The sequence below is a fragment of the Petaurus breviceps genome, unplaced genomic scaffold (genome assembly GCF_028583685.1).
Source record: "Petaurus breviceps papuanus isolate PSGF00001 unplaced genomic scaffold, PetGlider_PUasm1.0 151, whole genome shotgun sequence".
Taxonomy (NCBI): Eukaryota; Metazoa; Chordata; class Mammalia; order Diprotodontia; family Petauridae; genus Petaurus; species Petaurus breviceps.
The window spans coordinates 15,921,004-15,942,049 of NW_027185712.1; the positions used below are offsets into that span (position 1 = coordinate 15,921,004).

The 21,046-nt window shown below is 38.1% G+C and overlaps 1 protein-coding gene across 1 annotated transcript in view; it reads left to right on the forward strand.

Moving 5' to 3' along the window:
* RPRD1A (regulation of nuclear pre-mRNA domain containing 1A) overlaps nucleotides 1–21,046 on the forward strand; it is a 98,136-nt gene that overhangs the window by 71,111 nt on the left and 5,979 nt on the right. The gene's annotated exons all lie outside the window — the stretch shown is intronic.

The following is a 21,046-nucleotide window of genomic DNA, read 5'->3' on the forward strand; positions in this document are numbered from 1 at the left end:
ATATATATATATATATATATATTCCCTTCAACTACTGAGAAAAGTTTCATAAGTTACAATTCTTGTTTTTCCATGTAGGAATGTAAATAGTTCAACTTTGATAAGTTCCTTATACTTTCTTTTCCCTGTGTACCTTCTCATGCTTCTCTTGCTTCTTGTATCTGAATGTCAAATTTTCTATTCAACTCTGGTTTTTTTCAGCAAGAATGCTTGAAAGTCCTCTATTCCACTGAATGACCATATTTTCCCTTGAAACATGATACTCAGTTTTGCTTAGTAGTTGACTCTTGGTTTTAATCCTTTCACCTCTTGAATATCATATTCCAATCCCTTCGATCCTTCAGTGTAGAAACTGCCAGATCCTGGGTTATCCTGGTTGTGTTTCCACAATATTCAAATTGTTTCTTCCTGGCTGCTTGTAATATTCTCTCCTTAATCTGGGAATTCCGGAACCTGGCTATAATATTCCTAGGAGTTTTCTTTTGGGGATCTTTTTCAGGAGGTGATCAGTGGATTCTTTCAACCTCTATTTTGCCTCCGGTTCTAAAACATCAGGGCAGTTTTCTTTGAGAACTTCCTAGAGGATGATTTCTAGGTTCTTACTTTGAGCATGGCTTTCAGTAGTTCAATAATTTTAAAATTATCTCTCTTGGATCTATTTTCCAGGTCAGTGGTTTTTCCCATGAGATATTTCACATTGCCTTCTATTCTTTCAATCTAATTCTGAAGCAGTGATTCTCCTTAGTGAGCTTTTGAGATATTTTTTCCATCTGGCAAATTTGGCTTTTTAAGGCATTCTGCTCCTCATTGCCTTTTTGAGCCTCTTTTGCCATTTGAGTTAGTCTATTTTGTAAGGTGGAATTTTCCTCAGTCAGTCTGTTGACTCTCATTTCATAATTTTCTTGCATTGTTCTCATTTCTCTTCCCAATTTTTCCTCCACTTCTCTTATCTGCTTCTTAAGGTCCTCTATGGGATGTAACCCGGTCATATTTTCCTTTGAAGCTTTTGGTGCAGGAATTCTGATTTCACTGTCTTGCTCCTGTTCCATGCTTTGCTCCTTTTTGTCCCCAAAATAGGAGTCTGATGTTGAAATCTTCTGTCTGCTTTGTTTCCTTTGCCTGGTCATGTCTCCCCTCAGTCACTTGACCCCTGGGCTTTTTGCCACAGTAGGACTCTGCCACCAGACTGGGGAGCTTTTGTCCCTAATGCTGGGGTTTTCTCAGTTTTCTCAGTTTCTGAGTAATACTCAGAGGTATTAGATGGGTGGCCTCTCTGAGGCCTCTACATGCTCTGGCAAGCTGGACACACACCCCAGGACCTCCACCCTAGACTGCAGTCCAGATCCAAGAAGGGTAAAGCAAGAGTGATTACCCCTCAGATTGGTGCTTGGTCCCCCTACACTCTGCAGGCCAGGAGCTGAAGCTGCCGCATGGTGCTGGCTGGCTGTGCTGGCATCTCAGCGGCTTCTCGCTCTGGGGGAAAAGCCATGCACTCCCACTTACTGGGTCCCAAAGTCCAGACTGCACTGACCTCTCACTTTGTCCTTCGCACCTATGTGTTGATAAATCTGGAAATGGCCACAGCTGCTGCTGATCTGGAGTCCCTCCAGCCAGTGGCTGGTCAGGCCTGCCCTGTGGCTAAAGCCTTGGCATGGGGCTGGGCTCAGCTCCCAGAGCTGGTCGATTCCTGACCGCCTGCAGGGCTGTCCTCAGCAGGAGGTTAGCTTCTCTGTGTCATTTTGTGGGTTCTGCAGCTCCAAAGTTTCTTTAGAGTCCCCTTTTTACATGGATTGGGGAAGTTGGAAGCTGGAGCAGTGGGGAGGTTCTGCTTCTACTCTGCCATCTTGACTCCGCCCATCACCCATTCTGTTTTTTTTTTTTTTTTAAGCAATTCTGGTTAAGTAACTTGCTCAAGGTTACATGGCCAGTTATTTCTGGGTGTGGTGCTATGGATTCGACCCCCCAGGTCATCCTGACCCTGGGGCTGGTGCTCTTACTCCCTGAGCCACCTGGCTGCCCCTCATCACCCATTCTTAATGTAAAAAAATAGTTGCATTAAATATTCTTATTCCAAAAGAAAACCACTAACTCTTTTTACACATATGTGATTCTCAGGTTTTGAGGGTTGGTTTGTTTTTCTTTGATTCTGGCCTCTTATAAAAAAAAAGAAGGAATTCTTTTTCATTTCATGAATTATAGCATGGAATTTGATTTAACACCCATTTTGGAACATAGCCAAGAATATTTAGTTTTCAGGAGGACCTGGTTACAACATGGTCTCATGATGCAGTGAAGCATAGCACACAGAGAGCTGGCCTCAGATTGAGGAAGACCTATTTGAGTTCAAGTTAAACCTCTGACAAAATGGAATTTTGCCCCAGGTTAAATCATTTAATCTCTCATTGCCCCTGGCAACTGGATAAGGTATTCTGAAACCACAAAGGATATGCAGATCCTGCATTTTTAGAAGAGGTCCTTCACCAAAGTTCCCTATACTGTCTGGTAGATCAGGTTTGGTAAAAACAAATCAAAAACCCCAAAAGTTTTCAAGTTGTAATGCTAATACTATTGAATAGACTTTGGGAAGATTGTGGGTATTAGCCCTGCAGGAAAGTAATTTTCCCCTCTAAAATGAGTTATTCAGACTGGGAGATATATTTATTATTCTGCAGTTTTTACCTGTAATACAAACACACTTTATTTTTTAAAATGAATTTATTTAAAACTTAAATACACAATAAGAAAAGATAAAGAAACATTATAAACTTAAATACAGAATAAGAAAAGGGAAAAAAAAGCATTGCCATGTGCATAGCAGTACATAAGAAGATTCAAAATATACAAGGATAAATTTCCATTTTAAGAAAGCCTAAGGGGCAGCCAGGTGGCTCAGTGAGTAAGAGCACTGGCTCCAGTGTGGGGATGACATGGGGATCAAATCTGGGCTCAGATATTCAGCACCACACCCAGAAATAACTGGCCTTGTAATCTTGAGCAAGTTACTTAACCTGATTACTTAAAAAAAAAAAAAGAAAAAGAAAGCCTATATAGTGAATACTATACATTGTGTTCAGAGCTATCGATCTTTGCTTCCTTGTAAGTTTTCTTTGGTTCTCTGCTTTGCATTTTTTACTTTGTTCTTTTTTTCCCCTTACTCCTTCCCTACCCCAAGCAGACTACAATTAAGCCTTAGTAATATACATATATTATATGCATAATAATATATCCACACATACTTATGCATACATATACTTATACATGTACACACATATGCATTTTCTTATATATAATCATACTCATAGACATAGATGTTCATATGCATCTATGTAAGACTTGCTGTACTTTTTTATCCTCTAGTTCTCTGAGGGTGGATAACATCTTCCTTCATAAATCCAAGTCTTTCCAAATTTTTCTATCAACTCATTTCCTATACCACAGTAATATTCTAATATTCTTTCTAGTTATTTTAGTCTAAAACAATATTGATTAATAGAACTGACATATAGTGTTATTTCTTTATTTTTCTCTTTTGATTAAGTCTGTTTTAGCTTTAACTTTGAGATCATGATTACTACCCTTGCTTTTTTTCATAATAAATTCTACTATTCTTTATTTTATGTTTGTGTGTATCTCTTTATTTCCTGTCCCTCCTGACTCTTACTACTTTACTTCTACCGACTACCTTGCCACCCATTAGTTAACCCCCCTCCAAAGATCCTTCCCTTATCTTCTCCCCCTCACCTTTTACCTTTACCCTTTTATTTCTATTTGAATGTAGAGGATTTTTATATCCTTCCAATATTTATTCCCTCCTTATCCCATTAATCTAGACAGTCTTCTATATCACTCTCTTATTTCTTTATAAATTTAGAGTACTTTTCCCTTCTAAATGTATATATCTTTATTTCACCAAGATCTGATGTGAGGTGGGCTCCCTCTAAAATTCCCTCCCTTATTCTTTTCCCCTCCATATCCCCTTAGCCTTTTATTTCTTCTGAATTTAGAAGATAGATTTGTATATAGATAGATAGTCAGTGAGTGCTGGGAGATACATTATTCTGCAGTTTTTACCGGTAATATAAACATACTTTATTCTTTAAAATGAATTTATTAAAAACTTAAATACACAATAAGAAAAAAAGAAACAAATATATAGATAAAAATAGTTTTTAACCTATTTCCTCTGAGAGTAAGCTTCCAGAACTAACAACCCTTCTCTCCAATCTAATTCCTCTATGTATGTTCTTCCTCTTGTACCTCATTTGTGTAGGATAATTACTGTTTTTATCTTTTCCTAAACAGCATACTCAGACCTACCCCAGTCTTTCTTTCGAACTGCCTGATTACTAGTAACAATCTTAGACATGCATTTTCATATGAAAAGTAAATAGTCTTTCCTTATTGAGTCCCTTGTAATTAGTCTTTGATGTGTACCTTATATTTCTCATGGATCTTGCATGTCAAATTTTCTATTAAATTCAGGGGTTTTAATTTGCAACAAAATCCTCAAAGTCTGGCAGTTCACTGAATTCCTTTCTTTTTCATTCAGGATTATGCTTAATTATGCTAAGTATGATATTTAAGGCCACAACTCCAGTTCTTTTGCTCTTTGATATATGATGTTCTGAGGTCTGTGGTCTTTTAGTGTTGCTACTACTAGGTCTTGTGTTATTTTAATTGTGGTGCTGCCATATTTGAATTGATGTTTTCTTGTTGCTTATAATATTTTCTCCTTGAGCTGGGGGTTTTGGAATTTGACTATGATATTCCTGTAGGTTTTCCTGGTAGTATCTCTTTCGGGTGGTGATTGGTGATTTTTTTTTTTCCTATTTCTACCTTCTCCTCCTGTTCTAATGCTTCAGGACAATTTTATTTAGTTATTTCTTGTATTATTGTATCAAGATTCTTTTTTTGATCAAAGCTTTCAGGTAGTTTCATTATTCTTATGTTTTTTTCTTCTTGATCTGTTCTTTAGATCAATTTTTTTTGTGAGATGTTTTACATTCTGTTTTTTTGTATTCTGCATATTTTATTTTATTTCTTGGTTGCTTATAACTTTGCTGGATTCCCCTCACCCAATACTAATTTCAAGGAGCTGTTTTCTTCCTTAAGATTCTGGATCTCCTCTTCCAGTTAGTTGACTTTCTTTTTATAATTTTGTTTTTCTTGGATTGTTCTTATTTAAAATTTTTTTTCCCTCCATCTCATTTGATTTTTAAAGTCTATTTTAAGTTCTATGAATTTGTTTTGGGCAGGTGTCCATTTAATGTTACTCTGGGGTAGGAGAGGCTTGTTTTTTCTTGCTTCATTATCCTCTTCTGAAGATGAACCCCAATCTTCTCTATATCCACAGTAACTTTCTATAGTTGGGTTCTTTGTCCATTGCCTGTTCATTGTTTTTCATTTTTTGAAGTTTATTATTGTAATCACTTCTAGTCCTTAGGTATGGGGGATGGTGCCTCTGTCCTCAGATACTCCTTTACTTCTCCCCTCTGGCCTGGAACTTCAAGAACTCTACCCTCCTGTAGGTGCCCACAGCCAGTGGCATCCTGCCCCACTGCTTCTACAGTCACCAGGCGAGTGCTGGTTCCTTCTCACCCAGGGCTGTGTCTTGGCAGCACCTCTGGGCCTTGTATCCCTTATCAGCAGAGGTTCCTTTGGTCTTTCCATTCTCAGACCTTGACTCCTCACACTGGCCAGGAAGTAAAAATTCCTGTGACTGCTACTGAGACTTACCTCCTAACCCAGCTAGCCCCAGGGCTCTCTGCTTCCTGTTTCAGTGGAACTAGCCTTGAGGTGTTTATACTTCAAACCTCAGTCCTGGGATTTTTTTCAGTGGAGTACACTGTTCTGCCTCTGTTCTTGTTTATTTTTGCTACTCTATATTTGCTCTGAGGCACAATTTTGTTTTGTTTGTAGGGGAAATCTGGAGAGCTTCGAATTTTTTTTATCTTTTCTGCCATCTTTCCAGAATCTTTTCCCAAACATACTTTAAAAGGCCATATCAAACTACAGTGATAACATTTTAATTAACTATTCTTTTAATCAGTTTCCAATACACATTGTTCTTGATTAAGCAATGAATTATCAGGTTTGGGGCTAGCACTGTGTTTTTTAAATTTGTTTTTTAATTAAATATTATGTTTATTTTTAGTTTAGGTAATTAATTTCCACAAGATTTTGAGTTGCAAATTTTCTCTGCATTTTTCGCCTACCCAGCACCCCAAAACAGTGATCCCACTAAACATCCCTTCCCGCAATCTGCTTATTCCTATGTCTTTCCCCATCCCCCCTCCAACTTTCCAGTAGGCCATGGTGGATTTCTATGTCCCAGTGCCTGCATATCTTATTTCCCAGTTGCATGTAAAATAATTATAATTATATAAATATATATATTTTTTAAGCAGTTCATTTTAAAACTTTGAATTCCAGATTCTTTCCCTTCCTCCCTTCTCACCCACCCTTACTGAGAAGATAAGCAATTCAATAGAGGCTGTACATGTGTAGCTATGCAAAACATTTCCATAGTGGATATATTGTGAAAGACTGACTATATTTCCCTCCATCCTATCCCACCCCCCACTTGTTCTATTTTCTACTTTGATCATGTCCCTTTTCAATAGTGTGTGCTTCTAACTTCCCTCCATCCCAGCCTACCCTCCTTTCCATCTTCCCCCCTATCTCCTGCAGGGTGAGATACCCTATTTAGTGTGTATGTCATTTTCTCCCAAAGCCAAATACAATGAGAGTAAGGTTGACTCATTCCCTTTTGCTTTCCTGTTCTTCCCTTCCATTGTAATAGTTTTCCCTTGCCTCTTCTATATGAGATAATTTACCCCATTCTGTCTCTCCCCATCTCCTCTCATATTCCTCTCTCACCTCTCAATTTCACCTTTTAAGTATCATCCCTTCCTATTCAATTGGTCCTGTGCCCTCTATGTATACCTATACACATAGATACACATACTCACATGTATTCATATGCCCACATGCCCTCCTATATAGACATACACACACATACGCATTTCTATTCCCTTCAACTATTACCATACTGAGAAAAGTTTTATAAGTTACAATGATCATTTTTCCATGTAGGAATGTAAATAGTTCAACTTTGATAAGTTCCTTATGATTTCTTTTCCCTGTTTACCTTGTCATGCTTCTCTTGCTTCTTGTATCTGAATGTCAAATTTTCTATTCAACTCTGGTTTTTTCATCAATAATGCTTGGAAGTCCTCTATTCCATTGAATGACCATATTTTCCCCTGAAACATGATACTCAGTTTTGCTGGGTAGGTAATTCTTGGTTTTAATCCCAGCTACTCTCCCCTCCAGCATGTCATATTCGAAGCCCTTTGATCCCTCAGTGTAGAAGCTGCCAGATCCTGGGTTATCCTGATTGTGTTTCCACAATATTCAAATTGTTTCTTCCTGGCTGCTTGTAATATTTTCTCCTTGATCTGGAAACTCTGAAACCTAGCTATAATATTCCTAGGAGTTTTCTTTTTGAGATCCTTTTCAGGACGTGATCAGTGGATTCTTTCAACCTCGATTTTGCCCTCTAGTTCTAGTCATCAGGGCAGTTTTCTTGAGAATTTCTTGAAGGATAATTTCTAGGTTCTTTTTTTGAACATGACTTTCAGGTAGTCCAATAATTTTCAAGTTATCTCTCCTGGATCTATTTTCCAGGTCAGTGGTTTTTCCCATGAGATATTTCACATTGCCTTCTATTCTTTCATTTGTTTGGCTCTGTTTAACAGCATCTTGATTTCGCATAAAGTCAGTAGCTTCCATTTGATCCAATCTAATTCTGAAGGAATGATTGTGTACAGTGAACTTTTGAGATTCTTTTTTCATCTGGCGAATTTGCCTTTTTAAGGCATTCTTCTCCTCATTGGCTTTTTGAGCTTCTTTTGCCACTTGAGTTAGTCTATTTTATTTTAAAATTTTTTTCGAAGGACATTTGGGGTTAGTGACTTGCCCAAGGTCACACGGCTAGTTTGTGTGTTAAGTCTCTGAGGCTGGATTTGAACTCAGTTCCTCCTGACTCCAGGGCTGGTGCTCTATTCACTGTGCCACCTAGCTGCCCTGAGTTAGTCTATTTTTTAAGGTGTTATTTTCTTCAGTCAGATTGTTGACTCTCTTTTCATGATTTTCTTGCATCATTCTCATTTCTCTTCACAATTTTTCCTCCACTTTTCTTATTTGGCTTTCAAAATCCTTCTTAAGCTCCTCTATGACCTGTAACTAGTTTATATTTTTCTTGGAAGCTTTTGGTGCAGGAATTCTGACTTCACTGTCTTCCTCCTGTTCCATGCTTTCCTCCTTTTTTGTCCCCAAAATAGGAGTGTAAAGTCGGATTGCTGTGCTTGCTTTGCTTCCTTTGCTTGCTAATGTTGCCACTCAATTAATTGACTTTTGAACTTTTTTGCCACAGTAGAACTCCACTACCAGAGAGGGGAGCTTTTTCCAAATCGCTGGGGTTTTCTCAGCTGCCAGAGCTATTAGTTGGCTGCCCTCTCTGAAGCCTATAGTGGCTCTGGTACACGGTCACACACTCCAGGACCTCCACCCTAGACAGTGATCCTTATCCAAGCAGGTTAAAGCGAGAACAATTACCCCTCAGATTGATCTCTTGGTCCCCCTACAATCTGCAGGCCAGGAGCTCTGAAGCAGCCACATGGTGGTGGCTGCATTGCTGTGGTGCCTTGGCCACTTCTCCCTCCAGGGGGCAAAGGCCAGACCGGACTCCTGGACTCCCAGTTCCCAAAGTCCACACTGCACTGACCTCTCACTTTGTTCTTAGCATCTATGGGGTGATAATTCTTGAAACCACAGCTGCTGGTGATCTGAAGGCCCTCCAGTCAGCAGCTGGTTGTGTCTGCCCTGAGGCTAAAATCTTCAGCTCAGGTGGGGCTTGTGATAGTAATGGCATTTAAAGATTCCCCTGTATTGGCTTGGTTTTTCAATTTGATTGTGTTAAAACCCAGAGCTTGTTAATCCCACCTGTGGGATGGACTTGTTGAAAAACCAAGCCAATACAGGGGAATCTTTACTATCACAGGGCTGGGCTCTTCCTGCTGGCCTGCTAGACTGTCTTCAGTAGGAGGTTAGCTTCTCTGTGTCATTTTGTGGATTCTGTAGCTCCAAAGTTTGTTTACAGTCATTTTTTAAGTGAATTGGAGGAGGTTGGAGTGGGACCCATGGGGAAGTCCTGTTTCTATCCCCCGAGGCTAGCACTATGTGAGAGATAAGGCAAGGATTCTCTCTCTGTATGTATGTATACACACATGTATCACACGCAAGGAATTTGCAATCATATTAAGAAAACAAGGCTAATATACTTTAGATAAGTAAAGAATGATGCAAAATGTAAATTCTCAACCATGTTAGTATGTGTAAGTATAATGGAGGTTGGAGGAAGGGAAAGTTCCTTGTGGACTAGAGTGAAGCCTTCCCAAAAGAACATATTTGATTTGAAACTTGAAGATTTTTTAGAGGATTAGGGAATGGGAGGTGATGACAGAAATAGAAGCCAGAAGCCACATTATCTTTGGGGTTGATAAACTGGTTTGGCTGGAGCAGAGGAGGTATTTTGTCACATAAAGTGTTTTACATACATCATCTCATAACTTAGTAGTACAAGTATTGCCTACATTTTTAAAAAAAGTTATTTTTTTTTTAGTTTGCAACATTAATTTCCACAAGATTTTGAGTTGTAAATATTCTCCCCATCTTTTCCCTACCCTCCCCAAAACAGCGATCCCACTGAACACCTCTTTCCCCAATCTGCTCTCTTGCCTCCATTTTTTTTTTTTTGCTTTTTAGAGGGCAGTTGGGGTTAAATGACTTGCCCAAAGTCACACCGCTAGTAAGTGTGTCAGGTGTCTGAGGCCATATTTGAACTCAGGTCCTCCTGACTCTAGGGCCAGTGCTCTATTCACTATGCCACCTAGCTGCCCTATTGCCTCCATTTTTTTAAGGGTAAAGTAGTGCCTATAAATTTATGGAGGAATTGCAAACCAGGCCAGACTAGAGAAGAGGAAACTATAGAGCTCCTGGAAGTTCATATCCTTGGGTCCTTGAATTTGTTTTTCAAAAAAATTTGTCAACTTTCAATAGAATTGGTTTTATTTGTAAACCTCTGTATTTTATTTGATGCATTTAAAAACATTTTGAGAAGGGGTCCATAGGATTTACTAGATTGACTAGGAGTCTAAGACACCCAAAAGTCTAAGATGCTAAAAACCCGTGATCTAGAACAAGGAATATCTGGAAAGGTATTGAGAACCTAGAGTGGGAATGGAGAAAAAAGAATGACTCTGGAAGACATTTTGGAGACAGAAACTTCATGACTGATTGGAGATGGAATCAAGGACAAGGAAAGAGCTAAGATTATTCCTATGTTTCTAGCCAGGAAACTAAACAGTAGAAATGTAGAGATTTGGAAAGGGTTCCATTTTGGAGGTGAAAATGGTAACTGAAAGATTTGTCATTTGGAAATACTTGTTTTTACTTGCTTTTTATAGGTTTACATCCCTGGTATGTAGCACAGTGTCAGGTACACAGAACACACACTTCACTGCTTGTTGAGTCAGTACACATTTGGAAATTTATGAGAATTGGCTTTTAAGAAGGAACTTTGTAATTTCCTTCCCCCCTTTTTTCCATTAATATGATCAGGAATCATTTCCCTTATAGATATCAAATTGCTGTTTTCCATATCCAGATACTCTTTTGAATTAATTTTTATATGAGACCAAAATTATCATAAGGGTGATAAAATTACTGAAAGTTCAGGTTACATAGGAATATTTTCAGATATTTGAGGATCATCTGTACCCATTTTTAAAAATTAGCTACTTTGCAAAAAATAAAAATCTTATTTGCTGTCTTAAAATGACAAAGTTAATAATAGGTAATAGTTATATAATCTTTAAGATTTGCAAAGTATTTTACTTTTATCTCATTTGATGGTCACAATATACTTGGAAATTAAATATTATTATTCCTATTTTACAGATGAAGAAACTGAAGCTGATAGGCTAAGTTACTTGCCCAGGGTAACAGATCTATTCATTGTCTTAGTCAAGATTCGAGCTTGAGTTTTCTGACTCCAAATCTCAGATTCTATTTATTATGCCACCTAGCTTTCTCTTCAATCTATTAAATGTTTAAGTGTCCTGCTAGGTACTGTACTTTGTTTTTTTTTAAGTGTCATATAAATCTGTTAAGGAACTTATAATTTAATTGGAGTAACAATACATACACTCTTGAAAAATTACACAGAAATACAAGGTAACAGTAGATTTCACAAAGCAGTTATAGATAGTGTTATGAGTTTAGAGACACTCTTGTGTTAGAAGGCTAGAGAATTTTTTTTTTTAAAGTATTTGGGGTTAAGTAACTTGCTCAAGGTTACATGGCCAGTTATTTTGTGTGGGTGCTAAGTATCTGAGGCCGGAACTGATCCCGCATCTTCCAACTCTGGGCCGGTGTTCTTACTCACTGTGCTACCTGGCCGCCCCAAGAGAATTGTTATGGAGTTCAAATTTGAGCTAGTCTATGTAAGTTAGGTAAAATTTCCACACTTAGGACTACACTTAGGCATTATAACAATCAGGCATTTCAGTAATATCCTCTTTTCCATTCTTGTTTGGCCTGTACCTTTCATGCCCTGATAATTCTCATAAATCACTTCTTCCATAAGTAATCCCTCCTCTGTTCTTTCTCCTAAGCACCCAAATGCTCCTGGAAGAAATCACAGAACTACTCCAAGTCCGCCAATCATACCATCTAGTCTTAGTTGAACCCTTGTTTCTACACTATTTTAATCTTCTAATCTTTAATTTTTATTCACTTTATCTCATTCTATACAATGGCTGATACAAAAATATCCATTCTTTAATGGCCAGTTCAAAGACCACTTCTAGGAACCATTCCCTGAGATGACCCTATCATGATTTCCCTCTTGGCACCTCATCTAGAACTTTACACTTCTATCATGCCCTTGCCATGTGTAATAATAGTTCTTTATATACATATATAAGTATGTACATTTATATGCCACATCCTTTTAATACACTGTAAGCTTCACAGGGGCAGGGACTATTTCTCTTGTAAACTCTTTGCTCTTCCATAGTCTATCACATGTAGTAGACTCTTAATGCAAGTTTAATTATTGAAGTTAATCTCCAATCCTTTTTGATGTGGATGTTGATTCCTTGTCCTTGGAAATCTGTCTTACTCTGTCCCTTCATAAATTATTTACTTTACATTGTCTAGGAACTCTTGGAGGTAGATGGGATCCGAGAGCAATTATGTGAAAAATGACCAGGAGTTGTAATAGGTTGAAAGTTCTGTATGACCCTTCAATATGCTGTGGTAGCCAAAAAGTCTGATATGTTCCTATGTTGCACAGATAGAATACAGCATTCATAATGAGGGAGGCAGTAGGTGTCATTTATTCTTCATTTTTCAGACCACATCAGGAATACTGTGTCTGAAATGGGGGTAGAACTTTGATCATACCAACAAAGATTGATTAAAGGATGTGGAGATGTTTTTCCTAGAAAAGGGAGGCCTGTGGGCTAACACAACAGTAAGCATTTGATACAATATTTGGAAGTTTGCAAAGCACTTTACAGACGTAATTTAATATGATCCTTAGAACAGCCCTTTGAGAAAGGTGCTATTATCTCTGGGTTTTTTTTTTTTTTTTGCCTTTTGGAGGGCAACTGGGGTTAAGCAACTTGCCCAAGGTTACATGGCTAATTTTTTTGTGTGGGTGTTAAGTGTCTGAGTCCAGAACCGAACTCGGGTCCTCCTGACTCCGGGGCCAGTGCTTTATTCACTGTGCCACCTAGCCGCCCCTATTAGCTATGTTTTACAGATGAAGAGCCTTAAACTGGAAGAGGTTAATCTACTTGCCTAGGGCCACATAGCTAGTAAGCATCTAAGTCAAGATTCAGACTCAGATTTTTCTGACTCCCAGGTTAAATTCTTTTCCTATTGCACCACCTAGCAGTGTAGAGCTGTTTACAGTTACTGAAAGAATTATTCTGTGAGAAAGTAGGATTAAACCTTTCTGCTTGATCTTTTTTTTTCTTTTTTTTTAATTCAATTTTTAATTTATTAATTTGTTTCCTTTTAGTTTACAGGATTCAATTCCACAATTCCTTGAATTTCACATTTTGTCCCCCTCCTTCCCCTCCTCCCCATGGCGTCTTATAATCAAGTATAGGATCTGTAAATACTTTCACATTATACAATGGTCAGGTTATAAGGATGGATTATACCAGCTGGAATGAAAAATGGTAAAGAGGACATAAAATCAAATAAGAGAACGAAAAAGATCAGGTATTTTGCTTCCACCTGGATATAAATTTAGTTCTTTCTAGTTCTTTCTCTGGATGCACGTTTTTCTCTCCATCATGCGTCTTTTGGGATTGACTTATATCCCTGCATTGTTGAGAAGAGTCCAGTCTATCAAAGTTGGTTATCACACATACGTTGTGTCTGTAATTGTGTACAAATTCCTCCTGGTTCTACTCTTCTCACTCAGCATCAGTTCTTTTAAGCCTCTCCAGGTAAATATGAAGACCGCCTGCTCCCCGTTTCTTATAGTGCAATAATATTCCATAACATGCATATACCACAACTTGTTCAGCCATTCCCCAATTGATAGACACCCCCTTAATTTCCAATTCTTTGCCACAACAAAAAGCTGCTATAAACATTTTTGTACATATGGGTCTTTCTCCCATTTTCTGCTTGATCTTAAAGGGCAGCTTAGCATGGTGATAGAGTGCTGGGCCTAGAGTCAGAGAAGATCTGGGTTCAGATCCCTTCTCAGACTTAAGTTATTAGTGATGTAACTCAGTGCTAGTCACCTAACATCTTTAGCCTTTGGTTCCTCTTCTCAAAGGAGGAAGTTAGACTCAAGGAGGTTAGACCTTCACTCCCTTGGAGCTCTAAATATAGAGCTTTTATTTTTATATTCATATAAAATATACTTATATTTATATAAATAAATATAAATATAGCCTATAGGCTAGGACTAGAACTAATGTTTGGAAGTCATAAGAATATACAGCTTAGCTTAATATTAATGAGATAATTGTTAACAATTAGACTTACCCAAAAAGAGAGGTTTTCAGTGGCCGTAGGGAGGTCTCTACATAAAAGCTCTATGAACACATCAGGAATATTGTAGATAGGATTAAAACTTTGAATAAGTGATGAAAAAGATGATCTATGAGGTCTATTCCAACTCTAGGATTCTCTAATTCCCCTAAAGATATGTCTTAGAATGATTAGATGGAAGGGGCCTTAGAGATCATTGAGTCCAACCACCTCCTTTCACAGACTTGGAAACCAAAGCACAGAAATGATATGTACCACATAAACCATGAAGGTCTCTGAAACCATCGAATATCTATGCATGGATCAATAAATAAATCATGGTTTTTGTAACTGCTTCTGGAAATTAGCAGGGATATTGTTTTTTTCTTTGCTTTTTTGGGGGGGAGGGCAATTGGGGTTAAGTCACACGGCTACTAAGTGTGTCAAGTGTCTGAGGCCGGATTTGAACTCAGGTCCTCCTGACTCCAGGTCCAGTACTCTATTCACTGTGTCACTTAGCCGACCCTAGCAGGGATATTGTATCTATACTTATTCAAGGTGCTCCTGCCAGGTGCTTTTATGCCCATTTAACCCTGCCCTTTCTTAACTTGGTTTGAACTGTCAATAATTAATGAAGTATCAATTACTTCTCTAGTTTATAGTCTCACAGCATCCAAAAAAACCTTTAACCTCACAAGCAAACAATCTATATGGTAACATGTAATTCCTTATACTGAATTTATGTCTTACTTATCAACAGTACTCCAGTATTGCATTGTATCTGTAATTCCATGTCTATCCTATCCTCTGTCACTCTTGTCAGTATTCCTCTATAAATTCACCACAGAGAGGCTTAATGTCTTAGGGACCTTCCTGACATTCTCTTGATGTAGTGAATACCAGTGGAAGATATGGGTTATCTTTTGTATGTTCCTCACTCCTGTTATCGGACCAGGCTGTCTACGTTCATGATAAGTTTATTTCATGACATCCTTGACACCACTTCTACCCAGTTACTGTTTCTTAAGTGTTGTAACCTACTTACATGTATAATTTGCTTTTCCATTTCACCTGAGTCATCCTCAAATTAAATTCGTCACAGATACTGGAGTTGCACACGTACCCATGGGGACACACACATACACACACACACACACATATACTTGGGGGGGGGTAGGTCCCTGACATGGGGGCGGGGCAACTGCAACCTCAAAACCACATGCCACATATGTCCCTCTAAGTCCTCACGTGCAGCCCTTTGAATTCAAACTTCACAGAACAAATCCTTTTATTAAGGGGATTTACTCCTGATAGAACTTCCTATTTCTGCTGCTTCTCCCTGGACATAAATGCTCAGGCAGGGGAAAAGAGATTGGCAAAGTTTGTGATGGGAAGGCAGTTTTGACAGGGCTTCACTTTCTATCCACCCATTTCTCCTCCCCAGGGGTTGTAATTCTGTAATTCTGTGTCTATCCTATTAAACTCCCCAGGGCTTTAATGCCCTTGACCTACCCAAAGCACCTCATAGCAGCCTCATATTTGGCCTATACTCTACCATTCCTTTAGTACACCTAATTTCTTTTTTTTTTTTTGGAGGGCAATTGACGTTAAGTGACTTGCCCAAGGTCACACAGCTAGTTTTTGTGTTAAGTGTCTGAGGCCAGATTTGAACTCAGGTCCTCCTGACTCCAGGGCTGGTGCTCTATTCACTGTGCCACCTAGCCACCCCAATTGCACCTAATTTCAACTGAATTTTATGAAGGAAGCAGCTACATTAAATTGATTAACACTAACCCCTTGCCACCACCTAGAGATATATGTTTGGGTTGTTTTTTTTGAGGCTTTGGAGTTTCATGGTTTTTTAAAAAAATGTTATTTTAGATTCAAATGCCAGAACACAAATAGAGAATAGAGAAAAGAAACAAAACATATCATAAACTCAAATATTGGAACTAAAATACAAAGTTAGAAAAGAAAAAAAGAGCATGTTGTGTGCATAGCAGAACATAAGAGAGTATTCAAAATAAGTAACAATAAATTTTCATTTAAAGAAAGCCTGTATGATAAGTAATACATGTGTTGAGAATCGACCATCATGTGAGTTTTCTTTTGTTCTCTGCTGTGCATCTTTCTACTTTGTTCTTTTTTTTCCCCTTCCCCTCAACCCCATAGAATGCTACAACAAAGTTTAGACATTTTTCTCTGTAACTGCAAATATGTACATATACATATACTTTCCCAAACATTCTACTCCTGATCTTTGTTTTTATGTTTGTGCATATCTCTTGTTTCCTATCGCTCCTGCCTCCTTTACTTCTACCTACTACATTGCCCTCTTATTACTTGCTTACCCCTGTCTAAGGAATCCTCCCCTATCTTCCCATTCCCATAAATCTAAACGCCCATCTATAGACCCCTTTTACCTATTGCCTCACTCTCTCCTCTGAAGATCCCTCCCTTGTCCCCTTCCCCCTCCCTATGCCCCTACCGTTTTACTTATAAATTCAGAAGACTTTTATACTCTTCTAAATATAGATGTATTGTTCCCCCTTAAACCCATTTCTGATGAAGGTAGGTTACCAGAACTACCAGCCCTTCTCCCCCATCTAATTCCTCTGTATCGATTCTTCCTCTTGCATCTCATTTATATAAAATAATGGCTCTTATTAGCTGTTCCTAAATGGTTTTACTTTTTAAATTAATATATTCAGGTTTACCCCAATCTTTCTTATGAGCTACCCAATTATTAGTAAGAATATTAGACTGACATTTTATATTATATACATGTATATATATATATATATGTATAAAGAGAGAAACTTCATAATCAGTCTTTGGTTTGTAACTAACAAAGTCTTAAAAGTCTGAGAGTTTATCAAATGTCTTTTTTTTCATTCAGGATAATACTTAACTTTGCAGGGTATGATGTTTTCAGCTGGAGCCCTAGTTCTTTAGTCCTTCGATATATTATGTTTTAATACCTGCTGTCCTTTACTGTCTCCACTTGTGTGAGTCTAATTGTGGCACCACCATATTTAAATTATTTTCATCTTGATGCTTTTAATATTTTATCCTTGCTGAGGTGTTCAGAATTTGACTATGATGTTCCTATGAGTTTTCCTCATAAGGTCTCTTTTAAGTGGTGATCGACAGATATTTTCTATTCCTAGTTTCTCTCCTTGTTCTAATGCTTCAGGACAATTTTCTTTAATTATTTCTTATATTATTGTATCAAGATTCTCTTTTTGATCATAATTTTCAGTTAGTCTGATTATTTTTATATTTTTTCTCTTGATCTGTTCTCCAAATCTGTTGTTTTACTTATAAGATGTTTCACTTTCTTTTCTGTTTTTTCATTATTCATATTTTGTTTAATAAGTAATCATTTCACTGGCTTCACTTTGGCCAGTTCTAATTTTTTTTTAAAGCAATTGGGGTTAAGTAACTTGCTCAAGGTTACATGGCCAGTTGTTTCTGGGTATGGGGCTAAGTATCTGAGCCCGGATTTGATCCCAGGTCTTCCTGACTCTGGGGCCAGTGCTCTTACTCGCTGTGCTACCTGGCCGCCCCCAGTTCTAATTTTTAAGATGTCATTTTCTTCCCTAAGATTCTAGATTTCCTTTTCTATTTGGTTGACTTTCCTTTCATAACCTCTTGTTTTTCTTGGATTTTTTTTTTTTTTTAGTTTTTCCTTCATCTCTGTCATTTGATTTTTAAAGTCTTTTTAAAGATTTTCTATGAATTCTTTTTGGGCAAGTTACCATTTGACATTACTCTTTGGGGGTTTCTTTACTTCAATATCCTCCTCTGAAGATGAACCCCAGTCATCTCTATTCCCATAATAGCTTTCTATGGTTGGATTCTTTCTCCTTTGCCTGTGTATTTTTGTTGTAATAGCTTAGTTTTCCTAATGACCTCTAGCCCTGGGGTATGGGAAATGGTGCCTCTTGCCCCAGACCTTCAGTTCTTCCCTCTAGCTTGGAACTAAAGCCAAACCTCCAATCTCCTGTAAGTGCCCACAGCCAGGGCCTTTCAGCCCCACTGTTTCTGGACTCTCCAGGTGTGTGCTAGTTCCTTCTCGCCCCCATCACTCTCCACAGCACAGCTGGGTCTGGTATTCCTTTTAAGCAGAGCTTCCCTAGATCTTCCTTAGGTTCATATGCCCAACTCCCCTCACTATGGCAGGGGTACAAGTTCCTGTGGCTGGAGCAAGACAGCCTCTCCAAATACCAATCCCCAGGGCTTACTGTTTGTTGTTAAAATGAAACCTAGCTTGGAGGTGTTTACTCTTCACTTGGACCAAACCTTTTCCTGGGATTTTTCTTCATATCTTCTCAAATTGTCTCTGGAAGACCTGGATTGTGCCCCTATTCTTATTTATCTCCACCTACCCTAAGGTGCTAGTTCAACTCTTTTTGGGGGGAACATCTTGAGAGCTTGGAATTTTCTGATCTACTCTGCCATCTTCACATGATATATATGTATTTTAATACATATATGAGCCCAAATTTATCTCTTAATTGGTTGAATTTCAGGCAGTGTGAGATAAATGAAAATTTTCAAGTAGTGTAGAGCTAGAGCTTTGTGGGAAGGGGACCTTCCTAAGGTCATATTACTTGTCTACTCAGCCTAGGATAGAGTCTGATCCTGGAGCAAGTGAACATAGTCTTTGTGACCTCCTTTCTTCCTTCATTCTTGAAAAGACCTAGCTACTATTGTTCTTATTCACCTCCCCACCTCCTCTTGGTCAAAGTCTGAAGCCCAGTTTCTTTATGAAGAGTGAAAAACCTGCTCTTGAGAGGACATGGACTAAGTAAACTGTCTTGCCTCCAATCATTTAGGAGTAAGCCTATCTGTCAGGTCCTGTGCAATAGTAGAAAATGATAAATTTCGGTTAAAGGTTGGTGAAAATGAAACTGCAATTTCTTTTCCCATTCAAATTCATGGACCCCTTGAAATCTATCCACAGACTCCTTGGGGAAACTGTGGGCCGAAGTTTAAGAACTCTTGATCTAGGGCGGCCAGGTAGCACAGCGAGTAAGAGCACCGGCTCCAGTGTTGAGAAGACCTGGAGATCGAATCCCGGGCTCAGACACCTAGCACCCACCCAGAAACACCTGGCTGTGTAACCTTGAGCAAGTTACTTAACCCCAATTGCTTAAAAAAAAAAACAAAAAAAAACTCTTGATCTAGTCTACGGGAAGTCCTTTAGCTACTTGAAGACAGCTGTCTTATTTCTCCTCAAGGTTTTCTTTCCTGGGCAAAATACAACAAGTTATTTAACTTGATAATTAACTTTATAACCATTTTTACTTTTTTTTTGGAGGGGGAAAAACAGGGCAATTGGGATTAAGTGACTTGCCCAAGGTCACACAGGTAGTAAGTATTAAGTGTCTGAGGCTGGATTTGAACTCAGGTCCTCCTGACTCCAGGGCTGGTACTCTATTCACTGTGCCACCTAGCTGCCCCTTTATAACCATTTTTAGAACAAAAAAATACATAAGTATAGGAAGGTGTAGAGAAGTTCATGTGGGAAAAAAAATTAAACCTATGGATTTTAGATGAACATAAACATAAATCACTAGGGTGATTTCCCTCCCCTCCCCAGACTCCTAATTTGATAATAAATTTGTTCTAACCTTATAGGTCATCAACTTATTTTTGAACAGTGACTTAACTAGTGTGTTGATCATTTCTCCCAGGTTTGTGTCATGAGCAAATTTGATAAGTATTCCATTTTTGCCGTATTATCCGTGTCATGGATAAAAATGTTAAATACCTAATAACAGATCCTCAGGACTCCATAACTGCCTTTCACGTGAACACTGAGCCATTAATTCTATTAATAATATTTGTTGTGGAGGCTAGGTGATGCAGTGAATAGAGCACCAGCCCTGGAGTCAGGAGGACCTGAGTTCAAATCTGACCTCAGACACTTAACTCAAAACTAGCCATGTGACCTTGGGCAAGTCACTTAACCCCAATTGCCCTTCCTTCCCCTCTCAAAAAAAAATTTGTTAATAACTATTCTTTGGGTCATTCCTTTCAACCAGTTTCCTATCTACCTAATTATACTTTAATTTAGCTCACATTTCTCCATCTCTTTCATAAGGATAAATTCATAAGAAACTATTAGGAACATTTTGTAGACATCTTATTAAACTATATTTTATGACATTCCCTGATCTACTAATCTAATAACTTTGTCAGAATAGGAAATAAATTCCCATCATTTCTAGTCTAAGGTGCAAAAATGACCAGTTGCACCTTAGGGGCCAAAATTATTTAAAAGTAGTTGATTCTTGTAATTTCATCCTTTGGAAGATGAAATTCTAATGAATAGCTAATAAATGACATTTATATGGCATTCTAAGATTTGTAAAACACTTCACATACCTTTCCTCATTTGATTAAATCAACACTTTATTAGTTCCTCTGCTATTGGTAGAGAACTCCAGTAGATAGGTAATTGAAGGTGTCTGTTACTGTTATTTCATGTGTTTGTGTAAGGCTTATGATTTGTTTTCTAAAGTTTTCATCTATTTCCTCCTTTTCAGGTCATTTAGAGTATATATCCATCAAAACATCCCTTAAGTTTCTCCTCCTGTAGGTCGTCACTGAACTGTTCTCTCTCCAACTTCCTATTTCTGACTCTTGGATTTTCTTGTATGCTTAAATCTTTTTAACAGACCCCTACTTGTTTATTCAGTTCTTTTTCAGTAAGTTATATCCTTCCAGAACCATCTTCCAGTCGTGGTATTATCCTACCAATCTCCATGAGAATTTATAAAGTCTAATTTGCCCCCTTGCATTAGAATCTCTAGTTGACCTTAATTCTCATAATTATCTGAGGCCATGAATTTTTTTTTTAGTCTCCTATGAATTACTCTGCTGTGTTTGCTATTCTTTCTACGTTGTGGCT